The sequence below is a fragment of the Phoxinus phoxinus genome (genome assembly GCF_949152265.1).
Source record: "Phoxinus phoxinus genome assembly, chromosome: 3".
Classification (NCBI taxonomy): Eukaryota; Metazoa; Chordata; class Actinopteri; order Cypriniformes; family Leuciscidae; genus Phoxinus; species Phoxinus phoxinus.
This window is the reverse complement of record NC_136878.1, coordinates 11,624,875-11,646,973: the sequence shown is the minus strand read 5'-3', so window position 1 is coordinate 11,646,973 and position 22,099 is coordinate 11,624,875. Positions and strand designations below refer to the sequence as shown.

The window sequence follows — 22,099 nt, the reverse complement described above, 5'->3', positions numbered from 1 at the left end:
ACTAGAGCATGGGACAAATTATGAAATTAAAGGTTGAGATGGGATGGAAGAGAAATGTTGGAAGAATTGGCAGGTTTATATGGACATGCTCCTCCCATTTGGAACTCCATTAAGTACTTTCATAAATCTGACCTCATGGTCATGCACTCTCAAGCTAAGAGGGGTCACGGGCAGATTGGTGGGGATGGTTAGCATTGTTCCAGGAAATGGCAGATATATTGTCATTCTCCTTTTTTATGCTTCATGTCAAGACCGATTTTGTCAGTGGCTGTCTATTTGTTATGTTTTCACTTAGTTGCCTAAAGAAAGACGCCAGAATGAAAGAAAAGGGTGTTTAAAAACAGTCTTCTTCCTTAAGGGAGTGCATAATCTTTTCTGGTGGGTAACTGAGGTGCTTGTATAGTGGTTTATAAAACAACCATCACAACATCAAAGACTTAACCGTGGTGCCCGCCCTTTTTCATATCAGATAAAATGTTCTCATTAGGAACAGTTCAGTGAGCTCTGGGTGGTGAGACCAAATCACTACATCAAAAAAGAGCCCACACAAGTCAGTACCCGATAGGAGATTTAATTATATAACAAATTTTGCAACAGACAGCTTGTTGTCTCTTACAAAAAGAATTTAAATGAACACAGTTCTAAATTCCAGTTATGCACATTGTTCAAACAGTGCAGCTTATATTGGATATAGTTACGTATGATTCAGCAGTTCTGAAGCATTTAGAGCTACCATTCATGTTGTGCCTTTCATATCTGGCCCACTTTGCAGATTATTCAGGCAGGTGAGAGTCTGAAGATAAAACAAAAATAGATTTGTGTGGGGAAAAACTTAAATTAAATAAAATGAAAAAGTAACATGTTAACCATTATTCATTACGTGAAAGAAAAGAGACAAGAACAAATCCATTCTAAAAAGATTGTCATATGCATTTGCATATGCAAAAGTCTCAAAACAAACAATAAAACTAAATAAAATACATAAAAAAGTTATCTACTACAAGCGCAATATGCATTCGATGTTTTGTTAATGACTGTGGGTGGTCAATGGGTGTGTCCAGAAAGCACTAAAAAACAAAGTATTCTCCTGTCAGTATTCACTAGCATTGGCATCATTTATGTCAACAAAACCAGTCTTTTTTACGTCTAAAGCAGAATGTAAAATAGCATTCAGAGAGTCTCATATAGTACAAGCCACAACAGGAAACAAACAGATGACCCAGATAGAGTTATGTGTATCACAGAAACGTTCGCAGTGCAAGGCATTTTTGACAACTAATGTCAATATAATTCTCCAATCTCAATACAACACTTTGCAAAAGCTCTTTGAGAGAAACTGCCCTCTGAACAGGGGTGAGAACTAGACATTCAGAACTCGCAAGAAGTCAAGGCCTGGAGCGGGTCAATAAGAGATTCTGAAATGATAATAACAAGAAGTGCAAGTAAGTGTTGCTCCCAGTCTTGTTGAAGTTACTTCAAAGCTGTAGCTTGCCAAACTAAAAGCTATTGGTACATAGATACTAAGGGGGTGATATCTTTAACATTTTGAACTATCCAATGACATAATTTATTATTTAACCAGAGACAAAAACAATATATATATATATTTAATTAATGAACATCCTCAATTAGTAACAAATACACTAAATACAAAAACAAAAGGCTAATTCTTTTCAATAGTTATTCAAATGAGCTGCATTTAATTAAATATTAGCTATACAATTATCTAAAATGCTGCACTCAAATCAGTCAATCGTTTAAAGTGGCCCCTATTATGGTTTTTCGAATATTCCATTTTATGCAGTGTGTATTTTGTAATATTGCTGTTTGTGAATGTAAACCTTCTGCCAAGTTGTAAAGTCGAAAATGCACGATAAATTATTGTCTCCCAAAAGAAAGAATCGACTCTGAACCGCCTTTACCGCCTTTTTTTATTTCGAATCCCACACGGACTGCCGGTTCTACGTCACTGAGGACACATTTTTCAACTTGACCAGCCCTCAAACGTCATTTTACTGACGACTGCTTCTCAAATCTCGGGATTCGCTAAACACTTGCTCTGGAAAGATGGGTCAGTACCCAATTTATTTGGTCCAACTTACTCCTCAGAATCACAACCTGCAAGTGTGATTAATTATTAATGTATTTTCTACCGGATGCTAGTTTTGTGTTTTATATTGTGTAAGTTTCCGGCTAACCAGCTAATTCACGTTATTACTGTCTTACTGAAATACTTCTGCTAACACTGTAAACCCTAACCCTCAAAATAATTAATTGGTTTGAGTAGGACAAACTTAAATGAAACTAATTATTTCAGTCAAATTAACTTTTATGAGTATTTAGCACTTTCTTTTTCTTTCAAGTTCACAGAACTGATATATTATAAGTACTGTAAACTGAACTGTTTCATTGTTTTGAGTTTTATGAAATTCTTTATTTTCATTTAGACGAACTTAAGTTTAACTGAAACGGCTAGGATGTCTATTTCCCAGCATGCCTTGCCGATGGCACTCGAAACGGAGAGTAAATGCTAAAATTAAGTGTAATATATTGTTTTTTTGTGTGCAATATTAATGTTGCACAATATTAATATTAATTAATAACACATTAATGAGAAACTTGCAGATGTGTTTCTCCCTCCAGGACTTCACCACCGGATGGCAGCGGCTCGAAGTAGGAATCGCGATGGGGTGCACTATTTCTCCAATACTGTTCGTAGCAGCCTTTGAGATAATCCTCATCGGGGCAAGGCAAATGGTTGGGGGGATCAAACTCCCAACTGGTAAGAGGCTTCCTCCACTGAGGAGTTACATGGATGATGTCACCAGCCTCCTCCAGACAGCAGCATGTTCATCAAGACTGCTGAAGAGGATGGACGAATTGATGTCATGGGCAAGAATGAAGATCAAGCCCTCCAAGTCCCGGAGCTTGTCCCTCAGGAGAGGAGTCAGAAATGACAAGACCATCTTCATTGTTGGAGGGGAAAAAATCCCACTCCTATCAGAGCAACCCATCAAAAGCCTGGGGAGGCAGTACACTGCAGACCTATCAGACAGATGGGGAAAACCGTCATGAAGCAGCTCTCTGACGGACTGGCAAGGATCGACCAAAGCCAACTCCCTGGGAAGTATAAGGTCTGGTGCTACCAGTTTACACTCTACAGGAGGATAATGTGGCCCCTGAAAATGAGTGAGATTCCCTCATCAACCGTAAGTAAGATGGACGGAAAAGCCAACTCATTCATCCGAAAGTGGTTGGGCTTGCCACGGTGCCTATCTGAAACCGGTCTATTTGGAGAAAATATGCTGCAGCTGCCACTGCAGTCCATACAGTTGGGCTACATGCAAGAAAAGACCAGGTTGGTTCTCGAGCTGAGGGAGTCCACAGACGAGTCAGTAAGGAACGCAAATGCAAAAGTTCCTACTGGCCGCAAGTGGAATGCCCAAACCAAGGTCGATCAAGCTGTCGGTCGGCTACAACACCGGGAGATCATGGGCAGAGTTCAGGCAGGAAGAGCAGGGCTAGGATGGGGAGAGACGCCACGATTTTGGTCCAAGGCTAATCGCAAGCAAAGGAAGGAGATGGTGGTAGCAGAGGTGACGAGGATGGAGGAAGATCACTACAAAATCAAGGCCGTGTCGCAGGGTCGACAAGGAAGCTGGACAACCTGGGAGGGAATCATGAACCGGAACATCAGTTGGTCAGACGTGTGGAAGATCCCACAGGCAAGACTTAGCTTCCTCATTCGTTCAACCTACGACACGCTTCCATGCCCTTGGAACCTCCACCAGTGGTTTGGGAATGAAGAATCTTGTGTACTCTGCAATGCCCCCAACGCAAGTCTCCAGCACATCTTATCAGGCTGTAAGATCGCTCTCTCACAGGGACGCTACAGATGGCGCCACGATCAGGTCCTGAGAAAACTAGCCGAAGTACTGGAGGAGTGTCGACAGGGTAGCAAACAACCACCATCAGCAGAGGACCCCACCATCTTTGGTTCGGAAGGAGGGGTAAGGAGAAGCACCAGATCAAGAGAAACAACAAGGCCCTTCTCCCCCAACCAGAAGTGGAACATGAGGGTTGACCTGGACAGGCAGCTCCAGTTCCCCACGGAAATAACCACCACATCTCTCCGGCCAGACATAGTGGTGTGGACAACCAAGGCAAGATCGGTGCACCTCATTGAGCTCACTGTACCACTGGAGGAGGGGATCGAGGCCGCCTTCGAACGGAAGAAGGCCAAGTATTCAGAGCTCGCTGCTGAGTGCCGGGAGGCTGGCTGGAAGACGATTATCTACCCAGTGGAGGTCGGATGCCGAGGTTTCCTTGGGTTGTCAAGGGTTTCCTTGGGTTGAGGGAAGTAAGAGTGACCGGAGGGAGGCTAAGGAGGGCAACAAAGGATCTGGCAGAGGAGGCAGAGAAAGGTAGCTTTTGGCTCTGGCTGAGGAGGAAAGATAGGTGTTGGGGGAAGAACATCTAACCCCAGATTACAGCTGCAGGGAGAACAGCTATCAGCTGCAGGGGGTGACAGGGAGACGTTCCTGTCACTGCTCCGCCACCAGGAGACGTTCCAGAATTAAAGGAGCGAAACGTCGGTGAATGGTGGTTTCTGGCTGATGACCCTGCAGCTGACCCATGGGCACTGGAGGAGGTGCGACAGGCAGCAATGCCCAGCAGGTGGTAACATCTTCCTGTGCAATTACTTAAGTGGGATATTTAGTAGTGATTTTGTTATGCTAATTTAGAAGAATTTCTGTTAATGTTGGTTTTAGGATAGTTACCATCATGGTGACAAGTGGTGCATGAGCTTGATTTGAGAGCAAATAATACCTTTATATTATTGCACTCATACATCAAGTGCTTCTGTATAACATGCTATTGCTGTTATGTTAATACATTAGTATGTTAGCAGATTAGCTTGTTAAAGCTAGCTAAGTTTATTATAATAAAAGTGTTCACATTGAGATTACATGAAAGTTTTAAGTTAATTGTATGAATTAGCGTAGTCAAACATTTAAAGTTAAGAACAATTAAAATGTATGAGTACAAAATAAAAATGTATTGCCTTAAATGTTTTGAGTTTTGCCAACTTATTCGGGTTTACAGTGCAGTTGTGGGCCACTATTACCTAAAATTGTGTCTATTAATGCCTGTCCTTCTTACTACTTTGAGTAAAGTTACAGAGAAAGATAAAGGATGGAACAAGATTTGTTTAACAAAGTTTTTTTTTTAAATCAGTCATTCACGTGGTCGGCTAACGTATGCGCTGTTGTTGATAAAGTTCCCGCATGTGCAGCGCAAAAAAATTAGAAACATATCCATCGGTTGATGGATATACTCTTGTTAATGCTGATGGTGAGGGATTACAGTTGCAACATCTCATTTTGTTCCTCTAATTGAGTAGCGGATCACTGAGAAACGTCCTGCTAAAGTCGTCCTTGAGATTGGAGGTTCGGTTGAATAGTTCCTCTTCCAATGTTTCATCTTCGGACTCACACTCGGATTGATATGGTAAAATCGACGTCATCATTACTGTCTTTTACAGTGTGCACAATCGCTGAGTTTTAGGAAGCCTCCAAAGTTAAGTTATGGTAATGTGTGTTTTTGTTTCCGACAAGCGCTGTAAGTGATAGACCAATCACAACAGACTGGGCTGTCTGGCCAATCAGAGCAGAATAGTTCAAGAAGTCCTCGCTGGATTTTCATCCATCGAGTCGTGTGAGAATCATTGAAAAATGTGGTGATGTGCAATTTATATTATGAGAAAATGGAAGACCTTTGATGCATGTAAACCTGTTGTTGGAGACCTTCAAAACAAAATTAGGAGACTTTAAAGTAGCATAAATGGGGCACTTTAAACTGTCCAAATGAACCAAATCACTAACAAAAAGTTTTTTGAAACAATAAAACTAACACAAACTAAATTTCTGTATTCAAATCAGTAAATAATTTTCAATCTGCTCATTTACCTGAACTGTCCAAATGAACCAATTCACTAGAATGAATCCAACTTTTCTAAGTTACATTATTGTTGAAAAGTTATGGGTCAGTAAGATTTTTTTTCTTTTTAAAAAAAAAATCAAAACTTTTATTCAGCAAGGATACACTAAGCTGATCAAAAGTGACAGCAAATACATTTATGATGTTATAACAGATTTATATTTTTAATGTTCTTTTGAACTTTCTATTCAAAAGAAAAGTATAATCGTTTCTGCAAACATATTAAGCAGCACAACTGTTTTCAACATTGATAATAAGAAGAAATATTTATTGAGCACCAAATCAGAATGATTTCTAAAGGATCATGTGACACAGAAGAGTAATGATGAGATTTGCCATCACAGGAACAAATTACAGTTTAAAATGTACTTTAAATTGATCAATTTTGATCAAATATATTTGTTTTGATTGTACCCTCAGTTCGCTTAGCTGCGAAGATGCCTGCAATGTGAATTTAAAAACAGCAATGTGTAGCAATTTAGTCGCTATATCGCTACTCATTGTAAACATTTTTAAATAAAATTGTATCCTGTTAGCAACACTTTTTTAACTATACAGTTGTACTACTGTCACGCTTAAGTTAGTAGTGCAGCTACTTTTGGTTAGATACTCTCCTACACTGGTTGCTTCTCATCGTCTGTCTTCATAATCATTTAATAAGAGAAATGGGCATTTCAAAATTAAATATGCCACTCTACGAGAGATTTTATACAAGCACACAGCTGGAAGCACACAGACACCAGCTGTTAGCCACAGAAACAGAGAGGGAGGGAGAGAGTATGGGATTGTGGGAGATTTCAGAATTACCTGAGGGTAGGGTAAAGCTAGATCAAGAGAAAGACTGTAAATTAAAACCTTAGTCTGAGGGACAGACTTATTTACACATAGATCCGATTCACTCCCGAGCTTCATACAATCTGACAGAACCATCCGTGAGGCCTGACCAAAAACAACAGGCTGTCCTGCGTGTGCGTGTGCCCGTTTGCACGCTCACAGGATAACCAGCAGTGTGTCCAGAGCTCTGAATGTGGCAGTAATTAAAGTGTATTATATATGTGCTGAACCTATTTTCACAGAGACTGGCCGGCAATACATTTATTATTGGGACGGACCAGACTGGCTTATACGGTTAGGGATTTGAGCCAACGGAGGAGAAAGGGGTGAAGATTTATTCAGGGAAAAAACTTGAAATCTCAAAGCTCTCAAATGCAGGTGGTGGTGTGGAGAAAATCACTTTCTCTCTTTTTTCCTTTCCTTTATTCCAGAGGGACGGAGATGACAGCAGCAGGAAGAAGTGGAAGTACCAAGGTTCAGTGGAGGAGGAGAACGGGCATGCACATCAAAGACTCTCGGCTGGAATGTGTCCACACCTTTCTTTCTCTCTCTCTCTCTCATTTACTCTCACGCAGACGTGCACACACCTCTCACAGACTCTTATCCGCCAGACAAACGGCCGTTTTTAATTTGTGTGACAATACATGCGGATGGCCCCTTATTTGCAAGGGGAAGCCTGGAGCTGCTCCCATTTGAATAAGCACACATCTGGGTTATCAGGGATCAGGGGCCTGTGCACATAGACAAGCAGAGCATGACGAGCCAGGCTTGGCCCTCGCCACTGGGGCATGAACCACACTGCACTGCACAGCAACACAACACAACAAAGCACAACACCCTGGTTGTGTGCCATTCAGAACTGAATTCAGAATTCCTTTCGAGTTCAAACTCTATATTTCTACATTTTAATTGAGTTTTAAGAGAACTGCAATCTGATTTTGAATGTAAGGAGGTAGAATTAAAATTTAGAAATTCAATGAAGTTTTTAACCAGAAAAGCAAAGTTTGTCAAGACATGGAGGGACGGACGGACGGACGGACGGACGGACGGACGGACAGACAGACAGACAGACAGACAGACAGACAGATAGATAGACAGACAGACAGACAGACAGACAGACAGACAGACAGACAGACAGACAGACAGACAGAAAGACAGAGACTTCTTTCTTTTTTCAGAATTCATTACCTTTGTTTAACTTTATTGCTTTACAAGTAAATTCATTTTCCTGTCATTCCAATTCAAATTTCAATTCAACTTCCGTGGGGATGTGGCCAATTCAATTCAGATTCCAACTTATGAATATGAATTCTTTACTCAATCCATTACAGCACTCCACAACACATGTGTAAATGTTACAACATTTTACAGTTCAACATAAGAAGAGGACAGGAAATAAAAACAACAGAAATAACACAAAGCAACAATAAGAAACACACACACACACACACACACACACACACACACACACACACACACACACACACACACACACACACACACACACACGTCTCCAGACTCCAGAAGTCTGCAGGGTTCCACTTCCAGGCTTTCCAGTAAACCTCAAATTAAAGACTACACTAAGATGCAGCAGCACTTTCATGAAAAAAAAACCCCTCACATTGGGCTTTTCCTCTGTCGTCCTCATGTCTTATTCCCTCATGAGGCGGGAAGAAAAACCTGAGTGAACAAGTGAGCATTCTCCCAGAAAATATCATTTCCTCCCTCTGTCAGAACAGCTGAAGACACGTCTTGTTTGTGCTTTTTTCCCGTGTCAGCTGCAAGGCCCTCTTGGCGACAGCAGCCCGGGGAGAGAGAGAGAGAAAGCGGCTCCCCTGGGGGGAGGAGTTGCCTCAGGCCTCAGAAAGCCTATTTACGACAAGCTGTGCTTGTTACTTTCATCAAAATAGAGCACAGAGCTTTTCTTCTCCCCTTGTTTTCTTGTGCTTTTGGCAGGAGGTTGTTATTGTAAAGCACCAGGTTCCATTGTGCTTGACCGAACAGTGAAATTAAAGGAAGGAGGACGGTCATTCTCAAAAACTGTTGACTTTATGACTTACAAAATGTTGAAATTTTGAATACAGTTCTCTCTAAGAAGCCAATTGTAAGTATGTATTCATTTCTTGACATTATTACCGGTACTAATCAATCATACAGGACAATTTATCTTTCGTTCATTACTTTATTTTACAAGCTCACATGTCCAGATAATCTATGAGTGTTAAAGGCAAATAGATTTGGCTTGTTAGCTCTGTTCTCACCTCTTTTGACTATTAAATAAAAGATTTAGGAAAATAAATTTTAATTTATAATTATAATATTTTATTTACCGAATGCAGCATAGGCATAGAATATTGTAACCAAAGAAACTAACATCACTGACAAATTCCCATAAAAGATGACTGAAATCACTACATTATATTAATAATTTAGTAAGTACAATTTTTTTTCCAAAATGCTAGTTTCTTCACACTAATGACATGAATTAAAGGGTAAAAAGTTATTTTACATATACATTACATATAATGAATTGCTTGCTTTTTTGAAAACGTGCTAGACCTTCCACTAATGCTTAATAACAGAGAAAAAAAATACTCAGGCACCTAGCAAATTCTAATTCTTAAAAAAAAAAAAAAATCTAGTGTTAAAGGTTTGATATCTGTTCTTTTTTTAGATTTAAAATCTTTTTCATGACTGTAAAAGTCATAATATTTTGAAAATGACCTGGAACATGAGGGAGGGAAGGGCTGGAATAGAGGATCACACCTTTTTCTTCCCTGCCAGCCTTTCCACTCCACGCGCACCGTCTCTCTATTTCCGCAAGAGGAGAACCTGTAATGTCACAGAGTGTGCGCAACCTTTGATCCTCAGCTGTACTCCATCAAGTTCAATTAGAGCCGCTGCTGTCCCTGGTGGCCCCGTTTGTCATCATCTATTGGCCCGCGCACATTCCACATATTGAAGGAGTGGACAGAAAATCAATAAATAGGATTGAGCTGGCGAGGCCTGCAGGGAGCCCTCTCTCTCTCTCTCTCTCTCTCTCTCTCTCTCTCTCTCTCTCTCTCTCTCTCTCTCTCTCTCTCTCTCTCTCTCTCTCTCTCTCCCTCTCTCTCTCTCTCTGGTCTCTCTTTGTCTCCCTCTCTGTATGTTTCTTCTTATGGGTTCTCCGCTAAAGCAATTTTCAGATCTGCTCCATCATGCCCCTCCAATTTTAAAGTGCCCCTATTATGCTTTTTCGAATATTACCTTCCATTCAGTGTGTAATAAAGCTGTCCATTAATGTAAATGGTCTGCAAAGTTGTAAAGTCGAAAGCACACAATAAATAAAGTCATAGTCTCCCAAAAGAAAGAATCGACTCCGAACCGCCAAAGCAAATCATCAGGAATTCCGCTCTCACGACCTGCATATGTAACGCTATAACACATTAGCATAATGCCCACCTATGGTCTTCACCGGCTGCCCGCGAACAACGTCTACTTTGCCTCAAACACTGTAGCTGGTTCGTGTTGTGTACATGCCGAGAAGACGCTTATTCTCTGCTCTGAGGATGAGGATGTGAAGAGTCGGTGGTTAAAATGACCACAGCGAAACAACAGCAATACAACTTTAATGGGATTTACAAAATGCTTATCCGTTAAACATAGGACAGTACCTACTTTATTTGGACCAACTTGCTCCTCAGAATCCCAAACTGTAAGTATGATTAATTATTTATGTATATATTTTCTACCGGGTGTTCAAAATGTGTAGTTTAGTGTTTTATATTGTGTAGGTCTCCGGCTAACCGGCAAACTAAGAAGCCTCCGGAGCCAAAGTTCAGTTATGGTAATGGACGTTTCGTTTCCGACACGCACTGTAAGCAGTAGACCAATCACAACAGACTGGGCTCTTACGTGTATTGCATGCAGCAATTGTATTCCAACAACTGCAAAACAAACTGGAGCCATTAACCACTTGTATTTTTTTTAGTAAACCACACCATCCAAACAAACTGATTCTCTAACATTAAATGCACTTGGTTAAACACCATCAGCTCTAGTGTGATTCTCTCCATCCCTCTTTCTCTAGTTCTCCCTCCCCTTCTGTCGCTCTCGCAGACACTTACACTCATGGTCACCCACTGTGTATCCACAATGCAATTGCTCAGTTTGACTTCCTCTCTGAAGTGCTTCCTGGAGCGTGACCTTTCACCCTGCACCCCTGCATGGCGGTCGGCCCACACTGAGAGAAGTCAGACATGAAACCGGAGGCGTTTTTTCACCTGAGAAAATAAGAAAATGCTGTTTGATTATGTTTCATAACAGAGAAAGACAGTGTTTGTGTTCCTTTTTTTTTAACCTAAAGTCCCCCTGTAGTCCCTTAAAACTCATCTTTGATGACCAAAATTATATATTTAAAGTTTTTTTTTCCTGTGATTTTTTTTATTCATGCCTTAAAAAAGCTTGAATGTAACTCTACACCCTTACTTTATTTAATATACACGGATCAATGAATATGCAAATTAGCCCCGCCTCCACTCACTCACTCACACCAGCTCAGAGATCCACTCAGTCAACTCGTATACAAGTCTATGTATCAGAATGGTAATGTGTTTTATATACTGCTTTCTACAACGTCGGACACATAACGGTAATTAATATGATTAGCCTTTTGCTTGACTACGTTATCTAACAGCTAACAGCTGCCTTCTAAAAATCAGTATCCTTAGAAATGCTTTGAACAACTTAGAACGTCAGTGAAGAAAGACATATCTTTCTCAGGTAATGAAATGCTAAAGCCCGCCCATACATTGACGTTATTGGTTACAAGTGATGTAAGGAAACTATGACGGCGTTTCCATTAATCAATGTTATGTGACTAAGTCATGTTTTCCTCTCGCGATAAATCTTTCCAAAAATCATGGCAACGGATGTTAGGTTTATATCCCAGCCACCGCACTAGCCATTTTTTTTAATCGAAGGAGACGTAGGCATGTTATCCAAGCATTAATGGCAAGGAAAGCCCATTATACTTGGGAGCGGCACATATGAGGTGTTTCTCCCTCTTATCTGCTGCAAGCCATTATCTGGCATTTCTTTGTTGTTTAGAATCCAGTAATCACGTAATTCTTTTGTTATTTATGATAACAAAAATACCGCGTCATCTTTAAAGAATGATCAACTTTTACGTACGCCAGATGACCTGTAAATATGGAAAATCTGTTTCCAGTGCAGTTTTGCAAAAATATTCCTCAGGTGAGCGTAAAAACTTTTTTGCTATATATGGGAGTTTTCGCAAAATTTACGTGTTTCCATTGGGCGTAGTTTCAGTTCTCAATTTGAAGGGTATGGAAACACGGCTATAGACATATAAACATGAAAAACTTGATTTTCACCACAGGGGGTCTTTAAGAACACTTAAAACACTTAAAAGTGACACGACATGGTTGACATTATAAAAAGTTGTTCCTGTCTTTTAGAATGTTTAATGGGGATTAAAATGTTGACACCATGATGAATAAGGTCTCAGGAGAAACAGGAAATGCTTGAAGAAACGTCATTAAAAAGTGACACAATGATGCTTTAAAATCTACCTAGAGGACAGTTAACTGTTTTAAAAAATAGCAATGAAATAAAAACGATTTTATATTCACCTAAAGGCTCTCTTTCTCACACACATACGGTAATTTTTATCAGTGCAGGTGCACAAAATGCTCCCCTGAGGTCCCCCCGCTATCCCCGCTGACAGAACTCTTTCCTCTTCACCTGCAGGAAAAGTGACAAAGCCACTCAAGGTCAGCGACTCCTTGACAACGGCTCCATCTGCAAGGTATTATCATTTCATTACCTGCCTGCGTCAAAAGGCCCTGCTGTTTTCCCTGAGATTCCATCGCCATAGTAACTATTGATTTATTGTTTGTTAGAGGCCAGTCGTTCCTGGATGATTAGCTCTTGATAGCGCCATATGACAAACAGCTGCTCTTTGAGGTTGTTGTTGCAGCGTTTGTGTATGTGCATGTGTGCGTGCGTACACCCCAGAGGCGCCCACCCTGAAGGCTCACTTTGTCTGTTTTGATAGACCGAGACCACGTGGCTAACTGGACTCAAATGGAGATGGCTCACGGTGACACGTCGAGTTCTCAGTGGACCTCTGTGGTACATGCAGCTGGGCAGTGGTTTGTCAAATTGAGTTTGATAACTTCCGCTTTCCTCCAGAAAGCTGCATAAATGGATAAGAAACCGCCTTCCACCCTGCCACCCCTCCAAGGCAGCAGGATCTATAAAGCCCTCCATCAAAATCAGCTCACCTCCTTTACGAGAGCATTAATCACCAGTCTCTGCTCTTCAAAGCACCTTCACAGTGCTGTCTTCAGCCTCACGCTGCCCCAAACAGCTCCAATGTTTATCTCAGAAGTGATGAAGAGAAGGCTAATTTCATGCGCAAAAAAGTTCCATTGTCTACTGAAAATACTGTAATGATGAAGCACAGCTCACACAGAAATCACTTTCTAATCAAGCAGCTTTCTGTTGGTCAACACTCAAACCTGTTGCAGAATATCTTTTACCATTATGTGAAATTCCAGATTGCGTGGATTCTAATTGAAATGACTGGGATTCGCATGTGAAAAATGTTTCTGAACAATGGTAAACTACAATGGCAAGCAATCAAAGATTATGATTTGTCGTATGAACAGGAACAAAACACATAAAGTCCCATCCAATCAGTTGTAGGTGGTTTGAAATCTGCAAATTTCAAGTCTGATTTTTGTTAGTATTAGATTTTTCAGTTTGAAAGATCAGAATGTCATGTGATTTTTCCCATAATTCTTTGTGTGACGGGTTGTTAAAGGAACACTCCACTTTTTTGGAAATATGCTCATTTTCCAAATCCCCTAGAGTTAAACAGTTGAGTTTTACCGTTTTTGAATCCATTCAGCCGATCTCCGGGTCTGGCGGTAGCACTTTTAGCATAGCTTAGCATAGATAATTGAATCTGATTAGACCGTTAGCATCTCTCTACAAAAAATTACCAAAGAGTTTAGATATTTTTCCTATTTAAACCTGGACTCTTCTGTAGTTACATTGTGTACTAAGACTGACAGATAATGAAAAGTTGCGAAGTTGCGATATAAAAGCCTAGGCCAATATGACTAGGAACTATACTCTCATTCCTGCGTAATAATCAAGGAACTGTGCTTTACCAGCAGGCGCAATGATATTACGCAGTGCCTGAAAATAGTCCCCAGCTAGGTAACTTCCAACGTGACCGGCACTTGTAATATCATTGCGCTGCTGGTACGGCAGCACAGTTCCTTGATTATTACGCAGGAATGAGAGTATAGTTCCTAGTCACATTGGCCTAGAAAATCACAACTTTTCATTTTCTGTCGGTCTTAGTACACGATGAAACTACAGAAGAGTCAAGTTTTAAATAGGAACAATATCTAAACTCTTTGGTAATTTTTTTGAGAGAGATGCTAACGGTCTAATCAGATTCAATGATCTATGCTAAGCTATGCTAAAAGTGCTACCGCCAGACCCGGAGATCGGCTGAATGGATTCGAAAACGGTAAAACTCAACTGTTTAACTCTATTTCCAAAAAAAGTGGAGTGTTTATTTAAGACAATAAGCATGTCAGCACCACCATTCAAATGTTTGTGGTTAGTAATATTTACATTCTGTGAAAACAAATTAATACTTTTACTAAGCAAAGATGTATTAAATTGATCAATTTGACAGTAAAAACTTTTAAATTGTTATACTTTTTTTTTTTTTACTTTGTATTCTATTAAAAAGAATCCTGAAAAAAAGTATCACAGTTTCCACAAAAACATTTAGCAGCACAATATTGATAATAATAAAGAAATGCCTTTAGAGCACCTAATCAGCGTATTAGCAAGATTTCAAAAGATTATGTGATACTGAAGACTTGGCTTCAGATCATAAGAATAAATTATATTTTAAAATATATTTAAATAGAAAACAGTTATTTTATATTGTATGACTATTTCATAATATTACGTTTTTTACTGTATTTGATAAAATAAATGCACTTATGGTGAGCATAAGAGACTCAGCAACATACAAAAATTGTACTGACCCCAAACATTAAACAGTAGTGTCTTAGTGTGAACGATTAGATGAATATTGTTTTCTTAAGTCGTTGGGTGACAGGTTGTTACCACATGGTAACAGACTTCATTAATACATTGCATATGCCAACAGCATTGTTTCTTTTTTTTTTGCAATGTTGTCTGGTAAATTCGTTCAGAATTGGGATACTGCTCTCTCGAAAAACAAATGTCAAATACATCCATCTAACATCCACAAATTTGTGATGTTACCATGACAACTGTCAATTTTGAGGGAAAAAGGAGACATTTTCAAGACCAGGACCTTTTTTGATTTCACATAGACTAAGAATGAAACACCCTTTCTGCACTAGACATTTTATTGTTATCAGTGTCAGAAAGCCAGACGCTACTTTACTTAGCGATTGTGCATGCTGTGAAGCAAAAACTGACCGAAGTCTGGCAGCTTTAAGAGTTTTCTAAAGCACAACCGGAGTCCCATTAAACTGTGACCAATCATTGCCTCCGCTCACCCTGCCCTGTTAAAGAGCTCCATTCATATAATTTACGGCGCCTACTCTTTGGTTTTTTAAAGGGAGAGAGAGAAAGCGAGAGAGGGGCAGAGAAAGAGAGCTCTCTGGACGACCATGGTGAGTCCCAACGCTGCCACTGACTCGCAGTAAATAAATTAGGCAGGCAAACGAGGCAGGTCGCGGGCTGGGAGCACAACCTCACTCAGGCTAATGACAGCCCTGGCTGCAGTCGCACCGCCCTGGAGCTAACAGGTGGAGCTGCTGATATTAATGACTCCAGGTGGGCCTGCCAAGCAGGAGGGGAGACAAGAGAAAGAGAGAGAGAGAGAGATTGAGACAGAGAGAGTGAGAGAGGATTAGAAAGCTGAGACCAATCCAAAAGCAATCTCTCATCCCCAGTCTTAAAGCCATTTCACAGATATGCGCATAAGAGAAAAAGGCAACAAAGCAGTTGTAAATACTCAGAACAGACTAGTGGCTTTAGGCGTGTCATACGGAGGCAGAAAGAGGGGTGTAATTTAGGACGGGTGCAATTCAGATAATCCTGCAGAGAAGGAAAGAAACACGGGGTGGGTCTCATTACACTCCCTAGTTCCCTGTGATTCTAGTAGGCTATATCGTCAACATAAATTTGAACACTAGCAAGAACCTTGATCTACTTAATAATGAGGCACTGATAACATATTAAAACAAGTATCAACTGTACAGCACATCATAAACCAATATTATTCTGGTATAATTTGTTTTATGTATTATTGTGCATCTTTGTATTTGTTAAAAAGTACACTGACATTATGAGGTATACCGACTACAGGTAGTATATAGGTACAGAACGATATACAGTACGATAGAATAGAATAAAGATATAAGAAAAATAGATAGACAGAGACAGACAGATGGATAGAATGACAGGACACAATAGATTACAGGTAGTATACAGAACGATATATGAGGTATATAAAGAACGATATAAAACTGGATGGATGGATGGATGGAAAGAAAGAAAGATGGATGGAAAGAAAGAAAGATGGATGGAAAGAAAGAAAGAAAGATGGATGGAAAGAAAGAAAGATGGATGGAAAGAAAGAAAGAAAGAAAGAAAGAAAGAAAGAAAGAAAGAAAGAAAGAAAGAAAGAAAGAAAGAAAGAAAGAAAGAAAGAAAGAAAGAAAGAAACTACTGAAGGGAGTGGATTGAGACACGGCCATGGAGAAACAAGAGATGGAGGATGGCAAATAAACGTGATCCCCTATTCAGAGCCGATAGCATCCTGCTCTTTTCTTTTTAACAACCTGTCTTCCTTCCTTTCTGTCTTTTTGCAGATGTGAATTGTAATCAGTGACAAGAGAGCAGCGCACATCAAACGGCAGGGAACGGATGGGGTCTGCGCCGCCACCTAATAAAAAGCAAACAAGCAATAAATAAAAGGGAATTTTATAGAGGGGCGTCTGCGGTGGGCTGGTGGAGGGCGGCAAGGGAGGCTCTGGAGACACACACACACACACACACACACACACAGAGAGACTTCAGAGGGAGAACGGAGCATGACATCAGCTAGTATAAATACAATAATTCTGTGTTTCAATGTAAAGTAAGGAGAAGGCTGGGAAAGAGAGAGAAAGCGAGAGCAAGAGAGGAGAGAGAGAAGCTTAGATATGACAGCAGGTAATGAGATCGTTTGATGTGGCGGATGAGGGAGAACAGAACGCCAGCCACGGCGCTCTAGAGAGCAGAGAGGTGAGGGAAGACCATGGCTCTGGTTACAGATCAAATACACTCTCAAACTCCACACACACAGTGATATGATATTGTGCTGTGCGACCCCAGACAGCCATTCAATACGCAACAGATGTTTAATCAGAACTTAATGTCAACATGAATATTTGATATATATATACAGACACATTAAATATAATTTGTCTATTAAATTATAATAACGTCAAATGAATTAGCGATGGATACAATTTTCCAGATTTTCCATTATGGACATGAAACAGGTAACAAATGCTATTTTAACAAGGAAGGGCTAATTTTCTCAAAGACTAACGCATAAATTATGATTTATTTATTTTTTTGCCAATATAGCATTCAAAAAGCTACATGCTGAGCGAACTGTCAAATCTGACAGTGTTTATTGTGAATCCTTGTACATTTGACACCTCTTTGAGATGGTCTTTGTTGAGGCTGACTTTGAAGGCCTCCATAGAACAATAATCAAGGCCTGTCTTAAAGAACGCATGGGGATCAGAGGGAGCCGTGTTCACAGATCGAAAACAAATTGGTTTCACCTCTTCAGACAACCTCGTGCAGAAGAGCGAGTGGGAGTAGTTTTTGACATTTCATCTCGTTTTATATATTTTTTTTAAATGGGATTTGGAACACAAGAACACAGCTGTGATTCATCAAGTTTGTTTTAGAAAATAGCTTTTGATTTATAAAGACAGAAAAAGAGACATTTGACTTTCATATCTCGAAATCCTGATTAGCATACATGGAAAATTTGATTTTATTTACGTTCTTAACGCGCGTTTCATGTCTCACTCTGCATGATTGATCAGTGCATATAATTCCGAAAGAAAAACATGTTTGTCTTCATAATTTTTCATCAAAATGTAATAACTTGCTCCACCTCTGAAATGACTTTTCTTTTTGCCTTTCATCAAATATACCAAAGAGGGCCTTAGTTGGTTACAGGGCACGGCCCTACGGAGTGTGTAACCTGAATAATTTTGTGGACTGGATGAATTACGTGACACAAAATGAAGTTGTACTTCATTTTAAACACTCTAAACCCAAACACGATTTCACCATGTTTCTTCCACTTCATGCACATTTTTGGGACAAAAAGCATTTACTGTACCATGTCACAAAATGCATTTTCCCCATTATTTTTTTCAGTTCCCTAACATTATATTTAGAAATATGTACAAACCAACAAATTAAATTACCCTACTCTTCATTTGAAAGGTTTGTTGTGGCAGATTTATGTTTCTCTCATGTTTATAGAATAAATACTGAGGTCTCTGTCGATAGAAACCATATAAATCCCTAATGACATGCAGCCCTCCACTTCCTGCGTGCAGAACGGTACATCACACATAATTTCCTGTGTGTGTGTGTGTGTGTGCGTGTGCATGCTCGTTGGCCATTAAGTCAGATGGGGGTAAGTTTTCACCAGGCGATACGTGCCATTTCCTCCTGTCACATGTCTGAATGAACAGGTTTCACCAACAAATCCATAGTTGACAACAGCAACAACAGCAGCAGAAAATATTCTAGATATCAGACAGGATAGTCTTAGACAACACAGTCGACAAATTACAGGAATAGGAAAACTTTCCATGGCTCATTTCCCTCATTGATTGAATGCTGTTTTCATAATGGATTCAGAAGAATTACCTTTCAGAAAGAAAAATGGTATATACCATATATTATATAAATATATACCATTTTTCTTTCTGGAGGGTATTTCTTCTGAATACACACACCATTGTCTGTCTGAATACTCGATTCTGATTGGCTGGAAGGTGTGCAATAATAAAATAGAGTGAGAGAGAGAGAGAGAGAGAAAGACACTGAACAGACGCATACACATCTCTCTTTCTCTGTCTTGCATTATTCCCAGTCTGAGGACATGAACATTACGTGTTGTCATCTCCAAATTACAGTAATTATGACATGGCATGAACGCAGCATATATATTCCATTTGGGTGTCTGAAAACAGGAATGATGTGTTTTGTGGGCGGAGCCTACCGGGTGGCAGAAAATGACAGTTCTGCAGTAGCACTTTTTTCTCAGAACTGTGAAAAAGTCGATTAAAAAGTCAGAATTGAGAGACACAAACTCACAATTGCAAGAAAAAAAAGTCAGAATTGTGAGATAAAAAGGTTAGAGGTTTAAATATTATTTCATGCTGTAACTGTTGGGCTAATACATTATATCCCCATATGAAGTGCATATGTAAATATTATGTAGATCTATTTATTACATCAAATTCATGCTTTAATAAGGTAATCATTGCGTTTTCATCAGTCCAGTCTGTCCGTTTAATAGCTTGCAACCATAAACGTCTGTGTTTAGCTTCACAGAGCTTTTCTTTGAAGACGGTATTCCTTAAAAATGAAGACCATCGTTTTTGCATTCTGATTCTGAAATCCAAAGGCACAACTAGACATTTTTATTTTATTCAGTAACTCACACGTTTTCCTCCACTGTTTTTCTGCCACTACAACGCGCATGCAAAGTCCCTTTCAAGGAAAGTCTGTTCACTTGAACATATTTCACATCAGCGACAAAATCTGACATAAACTGTCTCAGAAGAAATGTTGTTTATGCTCAAAATAGCGTTAAAAACCTTAGGCCTATATTTCAGGCTGGGTGAGCCAGTATGCATGACGCAATGACTTTATCAATTGGTGATTGGTTCTTTTATTTAGAAGGCAGGGGTTATTCCACCTTATTGCCCATTGCACATTCATAAGAAATATGAGTGCGCCATCTTTGTATGTCTAAAGTCTTTGCGTGCAACTGCAATGATGTAACCGTGACTTCTGCTCCAAAAATGGTCTATATCAAAATGGTGCACACTAAAGTCAACCAGTAAAGTCATCCGATGGATATGGCTGCCATTTCAAAGCAATTTTCCTAATAGCATGTCTGTTAAATATCAGCGGCATTTTATACAAGTTGTATGAAATTCTCAATTTACTTGGAAGGACATTCATCTTTTTAGCATCAGCCTTGCGACGGCTCTGCACCAATTCCCAGATTCATGAAGCATGAAACTTTAGCGTGGCTCTAACTCTCCCTGTGGGACACCTCCCACTCGTAACGACATAGCAGTGATACTGGTCACCTTTGAATTCGGTTTAATATCACTAAATAGAAAGTACTTGCTGAGGCATTTGGTAATCAAAGCTAAAGGCAAGCCACAGGGGGGGGGTCATTATAGGAAGAGCTGCTCTGGGCCCCATGGCTAATTGCTGAAACGCACAAATGGAGGGGAAATTCAATGTGACATGAAGCATAGTAAAGATAATACGGCTGCTTTGAGAGAGCAGCATGTGTGTGTGTATACAGCTCTCCGGCTAGGCCTGCCAAATATAGGGATTGAAGGTAAGATTGGAATAAACATGCACACACACACACTTATAACCTCTCCTGTGTGCTACAGAACAAACAGAGCGTTTTCTTTGTTTGATCTGAAGCATGCTTTGACTGGCGGACTTTGTCATAACAGCAAAAGTACGGCGGTGAAGGGCAGAGCTTATCATGGCTAATTTACACCTGGCAAACTGACAGCGAATTTAAAGCAGCCCGTAGCAGAACTAAAACGAGATCATCGCCAGCAGTTATGATATGGTGGAACAGAGATGGCGTGTGATGCACATACTGATAGAGCAACGGGGTCAGGCGGTGGAATAGGGAAAATAAAAGTTTACTGTGTAGGGAGGATTATTGTTGTACATTGCCTTCTGAAGTTGTGTCGAGTTCAGTGTTTTCTCAGGTTTGGGTTTATTTTCTATCATGACAACATGCTGGCTGATCTAAATCCATATTTCATGGTTGGGCATTTGGTACCTTGGCAACGGGCTGCAGGGGCCAATGAGGACGCAGCAGGGAGCTCCAGCTGTGCAGCTCAGTTTACCCATATGCCTCTGATGCTGGCCGTATTCGCCGGGAACTTCACTTCCTGCCAGAGAGGAGCAGCAGGAGAGAGAGACATGCTGAACCTGCAGACCTCTCTAATATCTACAAATATAGATCAACAAACACAGACAATTACTTTGCTATCTATAGTATACAGGCATAGACCATAGCTATCTATCTACTGATTTGATGTAAAGCTAATTATGTAACTAACTATGGACTAACTTTATCCTACACCTTAAAGGGGTGGTTGAGTATGATTTCACTTTTCTAACTTTAGTTAGTGTGTAATGTTGCTGTTTGAGCAATAAACAACATCTGCAAAGTTACAACGCACAAAGTTCAAAGCAAAGGAAGATATTTGCTTTTAAAGAAAAGGACTACAACAAACGGCCGGTATGGACTACACGACATACCTCACGGGTTAGTGACATCACCAACCCTTAAATGTACATAAACCCCGCCCCCGGGAACACGCAGTCTATGTTGAGAAGAGGAAAAGTTGTTGTATAAGAATACATGTGTGAGTCAGCTCAAACTTTAGCATCCATCTTTTCACATGCAATAGAAAGTCACTCTGTGTGCATCTCACAACAGTTCATATGAGCGATTTATAGATTATCATGACAGAATATGCTAATTGAAGATAGTTAACTCCACATCAGCAACATAAATTCATCAACTAACCATTCAGAGACGTCCTGTTGCATTCTACATGTTGTCACTTCTTCTTGAGTCTCTCCATCTTTGTCTGACTCCGTTTTAACATTAAAGGCAGAACAGTTTCTGTCATTTTAGTGTGTCTGCGTGAGGTAATCGCAACTGCTAACACACACGAGTTCTTGAAACCCCGCCCTCTGCAGCAGCTCACTTGCATTTAAATGGCCAGGCACAAAACGGTGCGTTTTTGCAAATCCTCAAAAAGTGACAACTTTAATATGATATATAAAAATATCTGTGGTGTATTTTGTGCTAAAACTTCACACACACACTCTGGGGACATCAGAGATTTATTTGACATCTTGTGAAAAG

The 22,099-nt window shown here is 40.0% G+C and overlaps 1 long non-coding RNA gene across 1 annotated transcript in view; it reads right to left on the bottom strand.

The window, feature by feature from the left end:
• Window positions 1-678: 678 nt before the first annotated feature.
• The window catches only part of LOC306995930, a 31,981-nt gene continuing 10,560 nt past the window's right edge, over window positions 679-22,099 (bottom strand). The window contains exons 2-3 of the long non-coding RNA XR_013796951.1: window positions 10,941-11,096; window positions 679-793 (exon numbers count right to left, since the gene is read on the bottom strand). This is a non-coding gene — a long non-coding RNA (uncharacterized lncRNA). The remainder of the gene's footprint in view (window positions 794-10,940; window positions 11,097-22,099) is intronic.